Consider the following 16,715-nt stretch of genomic DNA (forward strand, 5'->3'; position numbering starts at 1 on the left):
TTCTATATCCTTGCCTATAAAGCAAGCTGAATTGACCCAGATTCCAAGCAAGATGGAAATAGATGGGGTAAAAGAACTCAACCTATGAAAACATGCAATGTCTACAAGATACCAGGTCAGTCTAGTCCAACACTTCAATTAAGTATCATCAGTGGAGCTGGAGCCAATTCCATGACGCCTGAGAGCCAACTGAGCAAGCAATACTACTCGGTGACATCTGGCCACTTAAAATCAGCCATGGTGGGCGTATTTACACCACGGAAATTGGCAAACTACAAATCTGGGCATGCACACAAAACCACAATATACATTTTGCAAGGACACACACCAACAAAAAAAGTGCACTGGAATGTGGGAGGGAAAACAGTGAACTTTACAATTTAAAAAATACACGCAGCTTCATGCATTCAAGAGAAAGGCCTTGTATGGACCAATGGAGATATCACGCAGGACTAAGGCATGTGCTTAACTCAACTTTCTTTTAGAAAAAAAAAATTTTAAGGAGATGGGTAGACACACATATACATGCATGAGTTGTTTTTGTCATTTCTCTCTTTTCTGTATAGAACTAGCCCACCCACAGTACATAGTAGCCCTGAGAACTAGCTGGCTAATACCACTCCATCCCACTTTCCCACCCTCTTGAGAGTCCCTTCACTTATCCTGGATGGAATTTGAAACGTGTGTTTCACAACACAACCACATACTTAAAACAGACACAAGAATCTCAGGCAGGCAGCAGACTGAATCTTGTCTCCAAAAATGGCCACCTGTAGCCTCATCCAATCTTTGGCCATAGTGTTCAGGGAAACAATGCTGCAGAATGGACCACACAACCTGACCCTAAAGTTTTTGTCAGGATGTGGGCAATAACTTCAAACCCCAGCATACAGTGTTCTGCAACCATCGTTCCTTATGGAGCCTCTACACTGTGGACCCCCAAGTCATATAATGGCTTCGGGTGAGACCGGTAGATGGTAGATCCGTGGTTCTCACACTCTAGCATGTATCAGAATCACCTCAAGAGTATATTTAACACAAATTCCTGGGCCCCATTCCAGAACTTGATGCAATAGGTCTGGGGCAGGGCCTGAGCATTCGCATTTCTAAAACCTTCTCAGGTGATGCTGATGCTGTGGGTCTAGGGGTCACCCTTTGAGAAACAATAGTGTAAACTTAGAAATGAGATACTGTCTCCAATCGCCCTTTTCCCCTTCACTGAACATTACAAGGCACTGGTTGCAAACTCTCAAGCATAGAGGAGCCATCTGCAGAGCTTGTTAGAACACAGATCCATGGATCTCGGCCCCAAAGATCTGGAATTGGAAGATCTGGATGGAGCCAAGACTCAGAACCTTCCACAAACTCTTGGATCATACGAACCTGACAATCAAGGTCCAGACTTAGAGATCATTGCATCAGCTCTCAGCCCTGGATAGTTTAGAATCACCTGATTCTGACACACTAAGGCCTACCCCAGACCATGTCAGCAGTGGGCCTGGGCACAGGATTGCTTTTAAAGTTCCTGGGATATGTTCTAATGTGCAGGCAGGATTTGAAAACTACCATGGTGTCTGCACCCTGGGCCCCAACTTGTCTCCAGTCAGTCACTCCTGGAGGTTGTTAAGCCCTCATCCCTTCTCCTGAGTCTGCAGGTGAGTTTTGAGTAAAGGGCAGAACGCCCAACATGGAGTGCAATGGAAAGCTCTGGGCACCTGAAGGTGGAAGGCATATGCAGACCACAGAGATCCTGAAAAACAAAAAAAACAAAGTCTATCTCTTCCTCAGTGTTGCTGAAGGCCGTCCCTGCACCCCGCAGAGACTAAATAAAGAAAAATGAAACCACTAACCAGAAACATCCGGCTCAGTAGGCCAAGCAGGTTTGACATTGGTCCCGGAAGACTATCGACTGAGCACCTTGGCCCTAGAAAGAAAACGGAAGGCACAAGACAGTCAGCGGCCCCAGACACACTGTGCTCAGATGGGCAGCTCAGGCCTGGTGGAGGGCGTGACCACAGGTGAGATGCAGGTACGGGATGAAGGCTGCCCAGGGGTGGAGATACAAGGAGCTGGGGTAGCAGCAACAGGCAACAAGTGGACAGGCAGGTGGGGAGCTGGTGCAAATAGGAACGTAGCCCCTGCAGGCAGGAGGCCCTGAGCTGCTAGGCAATTGAGATGAGAGGTCAAGGAGGTGGAGAACAGCAGAAGGCAGATGTGCAGAAGAGCGAGAGCGGTGGGCCAGGTGGTACTAGAACAGGAAGAGGAAGAGAAGAAATCAGGCGGGTTTGGTGGAGGAGTGACTCCAGCCACCTGGGAGCTGCCTGGTGGGGCAGGCATGTGACGGGAACAGGTAGGAACTCTCACTCCTTTTGTGAGCACCTGTTTCTTGAGGGGTCAGTCTGAGTCCCAAGGATCCACCGTAATGTTGGAGAGAAAGATTGTCACATGCAGTGTGGCCTGAGCAGCCATGGCAAGGAGCGTCACAGGGCAGGGAGGTAGGCATTTGTGCAAGAAGAAGGTAGAAATATCCTGATATCTAAGCCACAGGCGGGCCCCATCAGACCCTAGAGAGTGAGTGGTTTCAAACTCCCTATGCCCACGTGAGGCCAAGGTTGCCCTGAGGCTCAAAGGCGTGGAGGACTGGGCACTAGTCGGCACTGGGCTCTGGGGAGCCTGCAGGGAGAAGATTCTCTGGAGAGTTCTCAGCTGGGAGGAACCCCAGGCAGCACGGTTGTGTCAAGTGGTAGTTGTCCTCATCCCTGGGTCAGAGGTGGCCTGTTACATGCAGGTCTTAAGCTGTACTCCAAGCCCTCTAAAGACCTGTGGAATCCTCTGCTTCTCTGGGGATCATTTTGTTTTAAGCTCCTTGAGAGACATCTGCTGCTCTGCGGGTTTCCGGGAACCCTGATGTAGAGCAAGAGCGAGAGTGCAGGACACAAGCTCAAGGAGTGGATCAGGAGGGCAGGCCAGGGTCCTACACCAGGTGGGACCCTCACCACCCCCCTGGGCAGCCACTGCCCCCAAGGGCCAGTTCCCCACTCCAGGGTCCCACATGGCTTCTTGACATGCATAGACTCTGAGCCCCACACAGGCAGGGTTAGGGTTTTGTATGGTGCCTGAATCCCCACACTTGCTGACTCTTTGTGCCCCCACCCCCCGCCGTCCCAAGTGTAGTGAGAGGGTGACAAGAACACACTTCCAATGAACTCAGGTTTGAGATTTGCTCTTTCATGAGGATATACTTATTTTTTTGAGGATATGTGTATTGATTTGAGTGCTAATGGATCTTTTTGACTTGCTCTTTGGGAATTAGAATAACAGGGTGGTTGGGGTTTGAGTGTTTTTTTTGTTTTTTGGATTTTTTTTAATTTATTTTTATTGTAAACAAATGGGATACATGTTGTTTCTGTTTGTACATGGAGTAACAGCATACCATTTGCGTAATCATACATTTACATAGGTAATGGTGTTTGATTCATTCTGTTATTTTTTTCTGGTTTGGGTGTTTTGTGGAATTGCTTCTGTTATCTTCAACCAGGTGAGAGCCCATAGGAGACAGTCACCTGTGCATTCCTATGGGTGCCTTTTAGCCACTAGATACAGGAGTCACATTTTTGGTTTGCTGCTAAAGTACCAATTTAAAAAAATAATAAATATTAAACAGTGTGTTGTGTTGGTTTGGTTTGGTTTTAGAAATGTAGTCCAAGAACCACCTGAACCAGAATCCCTCAGGTGATTAACAATGCAAATCCCCAGGGCCCCTCCAGACCAAATCATCAGAAACTGTGCGGCTGGAGCTCTGGCTCCGCACCCTTAAGCTCCCTGGTGATTCCTGTGCCCCTTTAAGTTTGAGAATCCAACTCATCCTTCCAGTGGGGGGTGGGGGCATGAGTGTGTGTACAAGCGCCCAGTTGGTTATGTGTTAAAGAGATGGGGGACAGAGGCTGACAGGTACCTAGGACCAAGATGTCTCTTCCTGTATCTAATCCCCTTCCCCATCAGCACCGCCCTTTCTGTGCCCTTCTGCATGTGGACATCTTGTGCAACCTGTGTGCCGCCCTCACTGAGCCCAGGCACACTGTGGGTGCCTTGGCTTGTGATACCTCTAATTGTCACCAGAGGGCGCCAGAGCATCTCCAAAAACCAGCAAGGCTCCCCTTGTTCTTGCTCTCCATTTCCGTGGGAGACTGTCCACTCTCCACACAACTAGTGTCCCATTCTCTTCCCACAGCATTGTCACTGATTCTCAAAGGATGCTGGAGCTCGTGAGAGTGAACAGCTGCTAAGAAAACCACTAACTATTTGTGAGGCCTGAGGAATCTACCCGATGCCTCCACGACTGATTTCTCCTCCTAACAAGGAGTCATCACAGACCTGACCCTGGAGTTCTTTTCAAAGTGACATGAGATAACAGAGGGGAAGCTCCTCGACCATATCCTGGCTATTGTTCTACCATAAGAACATTATTCATTGTTCATTGCTAGAAAACCAGAAACCGTAAATTGCAAAAATAAATTTTTAATGTTATTATTAACAAGTCTAAGCTCAGTCATGGCTGTCCTTCATTCACATATTCTGAAACTTCTCCACCCTCTTTATAATTTCTTGTCTTAACCTGTATTTTCCATGCAGCACAGTTCACAGCTCTGCTGGTGAACAGATGAGCCAGGTTAAAAAAGAGGAGTCTCCTCCAGCAGGCCAGCTCAGCCCCACGCCTCACACCCGACCCACTTGCCTCCCTTTCTTTAGGCTAGGGGGTTTATTTTTTAAAATAGGTATAACTCAAATTTTGTTTCTGATTCATTGTGCTCTACACAGCATTACAATAATTCATTCTGTAGAAACAGTTATAATAGGTACTCTGATGGTAGAGGTTGGTGTTGGGGTTGAGGGTGTGGAGGTGGTGATGGTGGAGTTGTTGGTGGAGGTGATAATGGTGGAGGTGGTGATGGTGGAGTTGTTGGTGGAGGTGATAATGGTGGAGGTGGTGATGGTGGAGTTGTTGGTGGTGGAGGTGATAATGGTGGAGGTGGTGATGGTGGATTTGGTGGTGGTGGTGGTGGTGGCAGTTTACGTGATGGTGAAGCTGATGGTAGGACTGGTGGAAGTAGTTGATGATGGTGAGCTGTTGGTAGCACTGACAGAGTGGAACTGATGATGGTGGAAGTGGTGGTAGACTCTCTTACTTAGCATCCTTCAGAAACTTCTTTTGCCTTTTGGATAAAGCCCAAACTTCTGAACTTAACAGATGAGCTGTTCATGATCCAGCTCCTGCTTACTTCTTCACTCTCGCTTCTCATTAGCCACACACACACACACACACACACACACACACACACACACACACTCACTCTCACACTAGGTTCTTCCTTGCTTGAAAATCTCAGCCTCCATCCCAATGCAGAATTTTATTCTGTCTTCATTCATGCTACTCTGGCCATTTCTTTCTTCTGTTTTCCAAAGGAGATACTGCCATTCAGTCTTCAGTGCCCAGTTTAAAAGTCACTAGCATCTTTTGTAAGGATATTTCTGATCCTCAAAGCAAAATTTGTGTTCTTCCTCAACACTCCATGGTATATTGGGAAACCTCATCTGTAATTTCTCTGATGTGGCTTGTTAGAGACTAGTGGGGTCTCTCTGCCTGCCAGAAGTGGTCTTTCAATTGACCTCTCCAAGGGCCCATTTAGACTGATCCAAAATCCCTGACCAGTCCCCAGTACTGACCTAGCAGTCACGCCATCGAAGTCTTACATGCCCGTCATGAAATCAGGTAGCAGAGCAGGTGCACTTGGAGCTCAGACAGCTGCCACAAAGTTTTTTTGTTTCCTTCTGTTTTGTTACATCTTATTAAAGTATATCTTCCCAGAAAAGTGAACTAATCCTAAGTGTACCACTTAGACAATGAATTTCCCATAAATGAACACACCCAGGTGACCAGCACCCAGCCCAAGACACAGAATATTAGTAACCCTCAGAAGCCCCTCAATAGTTTTACTTAAAAGTGGGTTTAAACTTTTGATGTAAAAGATGAGCTGCCACATTTCAAATATATGAGTAGTTAGTAGCTTTTCAAAGCTATCTTGAAAGTTTCAGTAGCCAAAATTCTTCCGAGGAAGTCACTCTGGGGATCTGGGGACACAGTGTTCCTTTCCAAAGCAACACCCACACCCTTAGCTGACCTGGCCCCATGTGGGCACTTAGAGGAGCTGAGCCAGCTTCCAGGGGAGGGAGGCAGGTACACACGCTACCTGGTTGAAACAACCTTGATGTTTGGAGAACATTATGTTGACTAAGGACATTTCGGCAGTGGGATGGGAAGAGCTACATGGTTGCCTGCTAACTTCGACTTGTCTCTCCACAAGGGACATCTCAGGTACCATTTCACTGATTCCCTTGAGTGGGTCACCCATTTTAAAGCAGATAAAGTTGAGGAAAGATAACAGGACTTGTCTCAAATCTACTTATTACGATACTTGGAAGCCCCCTAGAAACAGGATTTCAGCCATCCGGCATCTTACAAAGAACAGCCTAGGCAGAGAGGCCCTGGGTAGGAGAGAAAACAGTGTCTTCCATTCCATGGACCCTGACACCTCTGTGCAATGTCCCACTAAGGCGACTGAGAGTTAAGGATGGAGGGGTGGGGTAGCACCCGCTTCTAGAGGCAGGGTCCTGAAAACCAGGTGGCGGGGCTTTAATGCAGGGTTTCTTCCACTTGCCCCCCCAGCTGCCTTGGCCGGCACGCCTTTCCATGTGTGATGGCTGAGAGTTCAAGGTGTGGCCTTGCTGCTCTTGAGCAGGTGCGTACTTTTTCTTCTGCATTTCTGAGGATGTCTTGATGCTTCGCGCGGGTGTGTTCGTTCGGTAGTCCTCCTGCCCTGGTATTTTCCATTAGAGGAAATGTACTGGCTCAGTTATTGACACATTCCTATGGCCCCCAGCATCACACAGGTGTTTGGGACGGCACTTGACCTCCTGACCTGTGCTCACAGGGAAAGCTCAAGCCCAGCAGTTCGCACAAGGCTACAGGACAAGGGGGAGGCCGTTCAGTACGTGCACATGGATTCCAGCGCATTCCCTTATCTCAAGAGGCCCTTGTGCCCAGAGCAGCACACTCCCAGGTTATCCTTGGGTCCTGCCATGGGGCTGGCCGAGCTGCCTGGGGTCCTCTCTGTCTTCTACCCTTGGCAGCTGCTGGGAAAGTCACCACGTCCCTTGGAGGTGCCCCTGGACTGGTACTTCATCAGTCCTGGACAGGTCACCTCACCAGCCCTGGGCTTCCTCAGCCTCAAAAAGAAGACAATGCCCCTTGAAGGGTTGAAGGAGCATCTTCCCCCATCCCGTCAAAAACACAAGCTCTAAAGGACACGTCATGGCCAGCAAGGCTGAGCAGAGGGACCTGGGATGGGGGTCACAAATAAGCCCGTGAGGAATGGCTCTGCTCGCTCATCCTCCTGCCTTCTGACTGCTCCCCTGTTGTCCCAGAAGACCTCCCTGGTCTCATGTTCCCTGTCACATCTTTGTCAACCATCCCCAAGTTCAATGTCCCAAACCCTAGATTCTTTCCCAGACTCGAGACCCACACCTCCAACAGCATCCTGGGTGTTTCCACCCAACTGTCCAGACATCTCAAACTCCATGTCACAAAACGGATGCCCCCCTGCCTCTTCTCTGTTCCATGTTGTCACTTTAAATTTTTCATGAATGTATAATAGACTCACCGTAAAGTGCACATGACACAAGTACACAGTGACTGAAACGCCCAGGGCATCAGCACCCAGACGAAGAAACAAACATTGGTGGCACCCCAGAAGTCCCCCTGTGCCCCTTCCAGTAGGGCCCAATATCCAGACTCCTGTCAGTTTTACCCAGTTCTGAACTTGGTGTAAATGGCATCATTCAGCTGTACCCCCATGACTGGCTTCTTCCACTCAGCACGTGAGGTGCATCCACAGACTTGCGTGGAGTTGCACGCCATTCATTCTCCGGCGGGACAAGGGTATCTAGTTATCCAGTCCACTGAAGGGCAACTGAGCTGCTCTCCATTGGGGCCATTATGGGTGCTGCTGGAATGGAACGTCGTTGTGCATGTCCACATGGCCTGATGGCATTTAAGAGAGTCCGACCTAGCTACCTGGTGGGATGGAAAACCGGAGGAGCTGATGGGGGAGCACTGCCTCAGTCAAGAGAAGATGCTGGATCCCAGGTAGCAGGAAGTGGACCAGTGCAGGCAGCAGGGCTCACACCTGTAGCCAGGCTGTCAGGGAGGAGGAGCTGACCACACCCCATTCCCAGTCCTTGGGGACTCCTTGGGTTGGTGTGGGAAGCCATCCGTGTTTAGCAGAATCAGGCTTGGCTGAGCCATGGGATACAGAGGTCGGACCCTAGGAACTGGCAGTCATGGGAGACTGTTTCAGAAGCCTGGGGTAGGTGACCCTGTACAGAGTTGGCTCACCGTCTGAGGAAATGCTAATTCTACTGGATGGCTTCCCTAGCTCCCCCCGCATCCTGTTCCTTACAGAAGCTCCTCCTGGTCCCCCTTTACCTATATGACTATAAATAAAGGGAAGGTGGGCTTCTCCATCTTGTTAGAGGTCATATCTTGGCATGGCTCAATCTGTCACACCCCCTTCCATTTGAAAAGATTATTGGCTCCTGTGTTTATTTAATTAAATAAGTTTCTTAGTGATTAATCAATAGCTAGCACTGTCCTCTGACAAAAACCCTTTCCCTCACCCACGCTGGATGTAGCAGGAATCCCCCCTACTGGTTGGCCTGGGTTTGCAGCTGGGGTTGGAACCATCCTAGATTGTCCACAAGGAGCCCTGTAGAAACAGGCTTCCTTTCTGCTTGCTACCCTTAGAATGGCTCATGTGTCCTCAGAACTGGCCGATCTACATGTGTAGAACCAGGGCTCAGCCCTCCCTGGTTGCTGTGCAGCCTGAGAGGCTTCCTTCCCCCTGTCAGGGACCTAAGGCTGGCTGCCTAAGGCTGGTTGACCTGCAAGGCTGCTGTCCAGCCAGAAGCCTCTGCAGCCTGCCCTCCCACAGGACTGACGTCTCTTGCACTACCCCACCCTGTATGACCAAATGCCATCCATGTTTGTGGCAGACGGCAGGCATTGTCCCCTGGACTACCTGTCCCAGTCATAATGCTGGAGCACCGGACCGAGGGCCAAGTTTATAGAAAATCTACACCTACCCCCTTGCTACCCCAAAGACACATATGCCCCATCTCAATACCACTGAAGAACTCATCCTAGCCCTTCAAATCCCCAGAGTCACAGCCACGCACCATGAATTCACCCACAGATGCGGCAAATAGTTATTGAGAATCTTTGTGAGCCAGACACTGATCCTGAAACTGGGTTATGAAGTGAACGAGGCCAGCCCTGACTCTGCCCTCAGGAAGCCTGCAGGCTGGTGGGCAAGCTCAGCTGTGGCAAATAAGCTGCACGGCAGAAAGCCCCCGGTCTCCATCCTACCAAATGTCTGCATCGCGCTGGGTGATGCAGATCAGTGGCTGCAGCTCTGGCCTGGTGACTCACCTTTCCTCAGGCAGAGGGCCTTAAGGAGAAGCACTCGCCCACACCTGCAGATAGGAAGGCAGGTAGCCTTTGGAAAAGCGTCGTCAACTGTCTGTTATTGTAATGTAGGCCACAGAAAGTACAGTTCCACACAGGTGGGATTTTTTTTTTTCTTTGGAGGAGAGGGAAAACTTTCAGCCAAAGGAGTTGTATGCTGGGGTGGGGTAGGAAAGAATCCCTGCAGGAACCCTGGGTTTAAAAGGTCAAGGAATCCAAAATGCAGACCCCAAAAGTAGGGGAGAAAAATGCATAGGGAAGGTCCCAGAGCCCCTTTAGGGTGGACCCTGTAGTGCAAGAGATGTCAGTCCTGTGGGAGGGCAGGCTGCAGAGACTTCTGGCTGGATGGTCAGAATTGTTGTCAGGCTCCTTGGGCTGAAGGGAGCCCTGCCCTCTGCGTGGGAACATCAGCCTCCGGTGACCTGTGATACTCTCTCATGGTGACTGACAGCCGTGAGGCACGCACCGAGCCTGTGTGAAGCAACCAGCACCAGAGCAGAGGGTGGGGCTGGTGGAGTAAGCGGATGGAGCCTGATGGGACGAAGGGTGACAGGCTTCGCTGACAGGCTTCGCCAAGAGCGCCGCTTTCCCCAGGCATGACCCAGCTTGTGAGAGCACCCTGCTGCCAGCTGGGACACAACCATGACTCACCTGGGTTCCACGGGGCATCTCCAACCAAGACGTTGTACTCTAACTCTGAGCATTCCAGGAGCCTAACCGCATTCCTTCCTTCCAAGTCCCAAGGAGAGAGATGCCCGAGAGTAGGGCTTCCTGAACGTAATGTGCACACAAATCCTGGCGCTCAGGCAGCTTCTGACTCGGGTACTCTGCGTGGGACTGAGAGTCTCATTTCTCACAAAGTGAGTAGAGCTCATGTGGAGTTGCAAAAGTTGAGCGTTACCAAAGGGGAAGAAACTAAACTGTCACCTCTCTTTCTGGGGGAGGAGGGTTGCATCCACCACCTAGTTCAGCAGGAATTTTTTTTTTAAACTTTATTTATTGAGCAGTCTGCTTCATGAGATGCAAATAGAATGTGGGTTTTTAAAGTCATTCCTTTTCAACAATCAGCAAGCTTTTTTTTTTTTTTTTTTTTTTTTTTTTTTTTGAGTAATGGAACTGAGATGATGGCACCATTGGTAGAAATAAGGAAGTCAGAGACTGAGACTGTTTCAGGGGTGAATAATAATGAAAACTACCTTCGCTTCAATGCCTATCATGTGCTAGGACCTTGTTTCACCTTTATATTTGGGAAAGTATTATTAATCTCCATTAATTTTATGGTAAAATTAAGATGCAGAAAGGTGAACTAACTTCCCTCTGCTATTATTCCTGGCTATAATTTGAACCTTATCAAACTCCAAAATCCATTTGATCCCACTGTGACACACTTTCTTTTGGTGGGGGAGGAATCAGGGTTGGATGGGTTCAGCTCACTGGTTCTCAACCTTGCTTGCACATTAGAATCACCAAAAAGTTGCCCTTCAATTGATGAATGGATAAAGAAAATGTGGTATATATACACAATGGAATATTACTCAGCCATAAAGAAGAATAAAATTATGGCATTTGCTGGTAAGTGGATGGAGTTGGAGAATATCATGCTAACTGAAATAAACCAAGTCCAAAAAACCAAAGGCCAAATGTTTTCTCTGATAAGTGAATGATGATACATAACAGGGGGAGGGATTAACAGGGTGTGAGGAAGAGAAGAATGTGGAACTTTGGATGGTATAGAGGAAAATGGGGCAGGAGGTGGTGAGAAGGAAAGATGGCGGACTGAGACAGACAGTATTACCCTATGTATATGTATGATTACATGAATGGTGTGACTCCACATTGTGTACAACCATAGAAATGAAAAGTTGCACCCCATTTGTGTACAATGAATCGAAATGCACTCTGTAAAAATAAAAATAAAAAAAAGAATCACCAAAAAGTCTTCTGAAACCCCTACACCTCAAATTAACTCCATTCAACTCTCTAGGGGAGGAACCCTTAATCAGCATTTTTTTTAAGATCCTCAGATAATTCCAATATGCAGTCAAGCCTGAGAGTCACTGATTCAGCCCAACCCCTCCTCTAATAAGTGAGGCAGTTTGGGAAGCTGGTGGGTGAAGTGCCAATCTCATCAGAGTCCAAACTCATAGATAGATCTCCATGCCTACCCCCAAAAACTGCTGACCATAAAACGATACTGTAGGATGCAGTAGAATGGAAGAAGGAGGATGGGGAGCTTGCCAAGGGAAAACACGGGAGAAGACTGAGAATTCAAGCCAGCATGAGAGGCAGTGCAATGTAGAGCCGAGAAGGTTCAGAACGATGAAGTTCAACAAACTAAAATCCTGGGTCTGAAGAACAGCATCTTATTGGTCTATGAGTCCTCCTGTTCTTGGCACTTGTTCAACAATGGATAGGTGAGTGGTTGGGTCCAAAGGACAAGAAAGTTGAGAAGCCAGGTGGAGGAGAGAAGTGAAGTTCACACTGGGACTGAGGAAGGGGACAATGACAGAAGAGAGTTTACCAAGTATGAAGCATCCAGAGCAGCACAAAAGCATGTGGCCGTCATGGGAAACCATGTTTGGGGATTTTGTTTTTAGGCTTGGGATTATTTTTAAATATTAAGACAAAATACACCAGGTAGAGGAACAAATGAAGCAATCCATTTGAAGCAAAAAGTACATAGAGTCTGCTAGGGACCTCAGTCCATCATCTTTTGACTAAGCTGAGAGAATGAGGCTATCACCCCCTCCTCCAAAATTATAATCTGCGCAAATCTCAGATTATAAGCTGTGCAAAGCTCTGGGAACCCAACCTACCACCAAATCTTCCTTCAGCAGCTTATTTCCACCCTTCAGACTGTCACAGATATTATTCTAATTCTATTTCTCCTTTTTCAATGCTAGAGACTAAAAACTGTTAAGAAATTGCTTGTCAGACTTGCATGGCCGTCAAATATCTCTCTGAGATTCATGGACCCCAGATTCTGAAACAAAATGTAAGTCAGAATTATAAATTGGGCATTCAAAGTCTACGTGAGGATATCATATTAGTGTTCTATTGCTATGAAAGAATACTTGAGGCTGGGTACTTTATAAAGAAAAGAAGTTTGTTTAGCTTGTAGTTTGGGATGCTAAAATCCAAAATTGGCCTCATCAGTTTAAGTTCTTGTCAGGACCTCATGGTGGATGCAATCACAGTGGTGGAAGCTACTTTGAAAGCAATCACATGACAAGAGAGGAAACCAAAGAGCAGGACAGATCAGGCTCACTCTTTTATAAAACTTGCCTTCATGAGATGCCCTAATGATCTGACTACCTCCCACTAGGCCCCACCTCTTAAAGGTTCCACCACCTCTTTAAATCATCACACTGGGGACCAACTTCCAACACATGGACTTTTGAGGGGACAAATTATATCCAAACCATAGCAGATATTGTTTTGCTTATCACATTAAACTTCTGACTGGACTTTTCCCTCCATCAACAATGTTTAATTCATGGTCCATGCCCATGTGGAGTTAATGACAAGACCACAGTTGCTTGTGTTCAAAAACGACATCTCCTCAGCTTCCTCCTATGTATTTTTCTGTGTGGAGAAGGGACTTCTCATTCATGTGTGACCCTAGCTGACATTTAGACATGGCCCACCAGTGTCTCACTGAGCCATACATTTGGGGAATACAGAGCAAATTGACCTACCAAGGAATAAACTCTGACTTCACTCACATCAGCACTACCTGACCACCACAGGCCACCATGTCATAACTAAATCTTTGCCCTTCATTCAGCTACATCCCTTGATCCTTAAGCTGAGGGAGAAAAAGACTGCAGATGGGGAAAACAGATAAAGCCATGGGAAATCTGTTCTCCCTGTCCATAATCTACTTCTTCCATTTCTATTTCTTCAAGACCCAGAATTGACACCACAGTTGGGAGAAGGTACCTCTGGTCCCAAGAAGCTCCAGCTTGAATCTTGCTTCTTTCATTACTGGAAACGAAGTCAGAGTAAGTACATCTCCAAATAAGAGTTACCACCAAGTCAAGAGTTGCCATCCTTTGTTTAAAAACAGGGACTTAGGGCAAACTAGGAACCCATCTAGTCTATTCACCATTTTTTATCTTAGTTTTAAATGATAAATTGAAATTTTTGTACTTTCCAATAACTGTATGGAAAAGATAATGGTGCTTAGCTGATTTTAACATCTTAGAAATGATATTGCATCAAAAAATAATAATGCCCAGGTTCAATTTTGGTTTTGAATAAAACCTGAATCGTTTGTTCTTTAACAGCAAGATGCCAATTAGGGTTCACAGAAATTCTCCTCCACGTCTTCTCTCAGTATCTTTGCACAATTGCATTTCCTGGACCAATACTATTGCAGTGGTTTGCTAAGACTCTGATACAAACCTCTGGTCACATTCACACTTACCAATTTCATTGGTAAACTCAATTTACCAACTGAAGAAGATGAGGATGCAATAAGTTATATCCAGTTTCAAATCAGTCAATGGGACAACTCCATCATCTTAAAAAAAAAATTCTTGTTCACCCAGGGTGGTCTCTTTAAGGCGATTGACCATGAACATGGAGCAAGGGACATGCTCCATGGGTCAGAATTTCAGGTAGCAGGGAGTATGCAGGTTGCCATGGAGTTATTGTGTGTATCCATCAGGTAATTGGGACCAGGATGGATGGTCAGTTCTGCACTGTGCACCCCATATATGGAAAAATAACATGTTATTGGGAGCCACTTCTAGCTGCCCTTTTTGAATTTAAATACCCTTCCTGATGGTCAGACCAGCCATCAGCTTGATTTGACACAGCAGGGGAGCCAGTGTCTGAGTGGTACTCCACATGGGAACAGCACTGTGGTTGAGGACACTTTCTCACAAGGACATCAGTGACCAACTCGGGAGTCTGAGAATGCAATACGGTTGGCTGGTCTCAAGTCAGCCCACAGGACAGTAGCAGAATCATTTGCCCTGAAGTCCCTTTGACCTTTGGCCCTGACCCCAGCCTTGGCAGGTGCCACATGTAAGAAAAGAAAAAGGCAGGGCAGTGGGACTGTGGAGCACTTCTGATAACACAAAGGTCTTTTAAGTCAGGCTGAGGACATGAAGCCAGAAGATGTGAAGTCTCCAGTTGGGACAGGTGGGAGGAGCCTGAGCCAGTGGCCGTGTCCCTAGCTTCAGAGAGCAGGCTCACTTGAGCACACCATCCCCATCCCGGGCACGCCACCTGTATCCCAGGTGCCCAGAGAGCTCATTCTCAATGGTGATGCCAGGCCACCCATCTTCTCTTCCTGGGTCAATTGTAAAATAAACCACAGCTTCCTAAGTCTGGGAACAATATCACTGTGTCTCCCACAGTGAGCAAACGCTGGGAATGGGTCACCCCCAGGGAAATGTGGCCCTGCTGGTCCCTGTCACTCACTCAAGTGTAGCTGGTCCCAACACTTGAATCCTTCCTCAACTAGACTAATGAAATTCAAAAGATTCTTCTCCCACCCCTTTCTCTATTCTTCCTCACTGAGCACCCCTTTCCTCAGACATTTTAGTGCCATCTGCAAGAATTTTGTTACAATTAATACGCACATGCCTCAGGTGTTTGGTGGCCTCTTAGAACCAGAGTAATTTGTACAGTCGCAACCTGCCCACCCTTAGGCACTGACCAAGGACACTTACACTATGGACCTTAGACTGGCCTAATTTTCATTTAAAAGCTGGAAAAATGATACCTGTGGTCTCTGATGAAACTTGCAGTTAGGGATTGAGATTCCCTCACCCTCTGCTTGTGCAAGAGGAGCAAACTCTCTTTGGGTGCTCCCAGCTCTTAAGGCCTTTCCATTCCTTCAATGGAGCTGGATAATTGCAGAACTTTAAGAACTAAAAACATAAGTACATCAGTGCTTCCTGCCATCAGTCACCCCGAAGCTCCCCAGGGGAGGGCAGGCAGCAGAGGTCTGAGCAAAAACATTAGCACCACGCACCTGCCTGGCCCTTGGCTGCACGTCTGGGCAATGCCTACCACAAAGGGCGTCCGCCAAGTCTCCTTCTGGGTCAGTGGGAGACTTGGCTTTCATCTGGTGCTGTTTTGTCTCACTGTTTACCAAACCAAAACATCCCTGGGCTCAGAACACGCTGCAGAGGAACATTCTGTTCCAGACAGTGATCTTTGCTGCTCCCTCTGTGCTAGGATAAAGAATATGAAAACTTTTTCTCTAGCGCCAGTTAGAAAAGACTTGCTTGGGATACAAAAGAGGCTTCTGTAGGGTTCTCTTGTAAAATTCCTGAACTTGGGCACTGACCAACTGCATGTGGGTTTTTTTTTTTTTTTTTTTTTAATTTTTACAGACTGCATTTTGATCCTTTGTACACAAATGGGGTACAACTTTTTGTTTCTATGGTTGTACACAATGTAGACTCACACCCTTCGTGTAATCATACATGTACATAGGGTAATAATGTCTGTCTCAATCCACTATCTTTCCTTCCCCCACCCCCTCCCGCCCCATTTCCCTACACAATCCAAAGTCTGCATGTGTTTAAGGTACAAACTATCCATAAAGTTAAACTTCCCATAGACAGATTCATAGCAAGCCATGATCAAAATGAAATTGTGTGGCAATAATTTCTGGGCCAAACCCATATTTAGAAATATGTAAAAATGCAAGACATCACAGGAAAACATTAAAGCTGGTCATCATGCATTTTTGTTCTTCCTTCTTCCCCATTTCTTCACCTAGCTCTTATCTCCTCTTACAACCTAATTGTCTTTCTGGAAAGAAAGTGGTCTATCATCAATAAAGAGAACTATTGGATCCTGAACATGTCATCCAGAAACTTCCAGCCCAGGTGGGACTGTGCAGAGGAAAATATTTTTTTAAAAATATAAGACAGAAACTGAAGGGAGACCAGCAAAGTGGAGGAAAGGATCCAGGGGGAAGGAGGAAGAGAGAGAAAGGGGGAATGCTGGAGAAGAGTACTGACCAAGCTGTATTTTTATGTTATGTGCATGAACAAATATATATAATGAATATATGGTGAATCCCACTATTAAGTAAAATTATAATGTACCGATAAAAAATATGGAAAAAAAGTTCAATTTTCCTCTGATTCACTGAGGGAATTAATTA

General features: G+C 46.9%; 1 long non-coding RNA gene across 1 annotated transcript; it reads left to right on the forward strand.

Moving 5' to 3' along the window:
- Positions 1-1,929: 1,929 nt before the first annotated feature.
- LOC306643159 lies at positions 1,930-12,574 on the forward strand. Its single transcript, XR_013758827.1, has 3 exons — positions 1,930-2,018; positions 6,725-6,797; positions 12,484-12,574. It is a non-coding gene; the product is annotated as an uncharacterized lncRNA (long non-coding RNA).
- The last annotated feature ends 4,141 nt before the right edge of the window (positions 12,575-16,715 follow it).

The sequence above is a fragment of the Sciurus vulgaris genome (assembly GCF_902686455.1).
Source record: "Sciurus vulgaris genome assembly, chromosome: 13".
NCBI classification, from domain to species: Eukaryota; Metazoa; Chordata; class Mammalia; order Rodentia; family Sciuridae; genus Sciurus; species Sciurus vulgaris.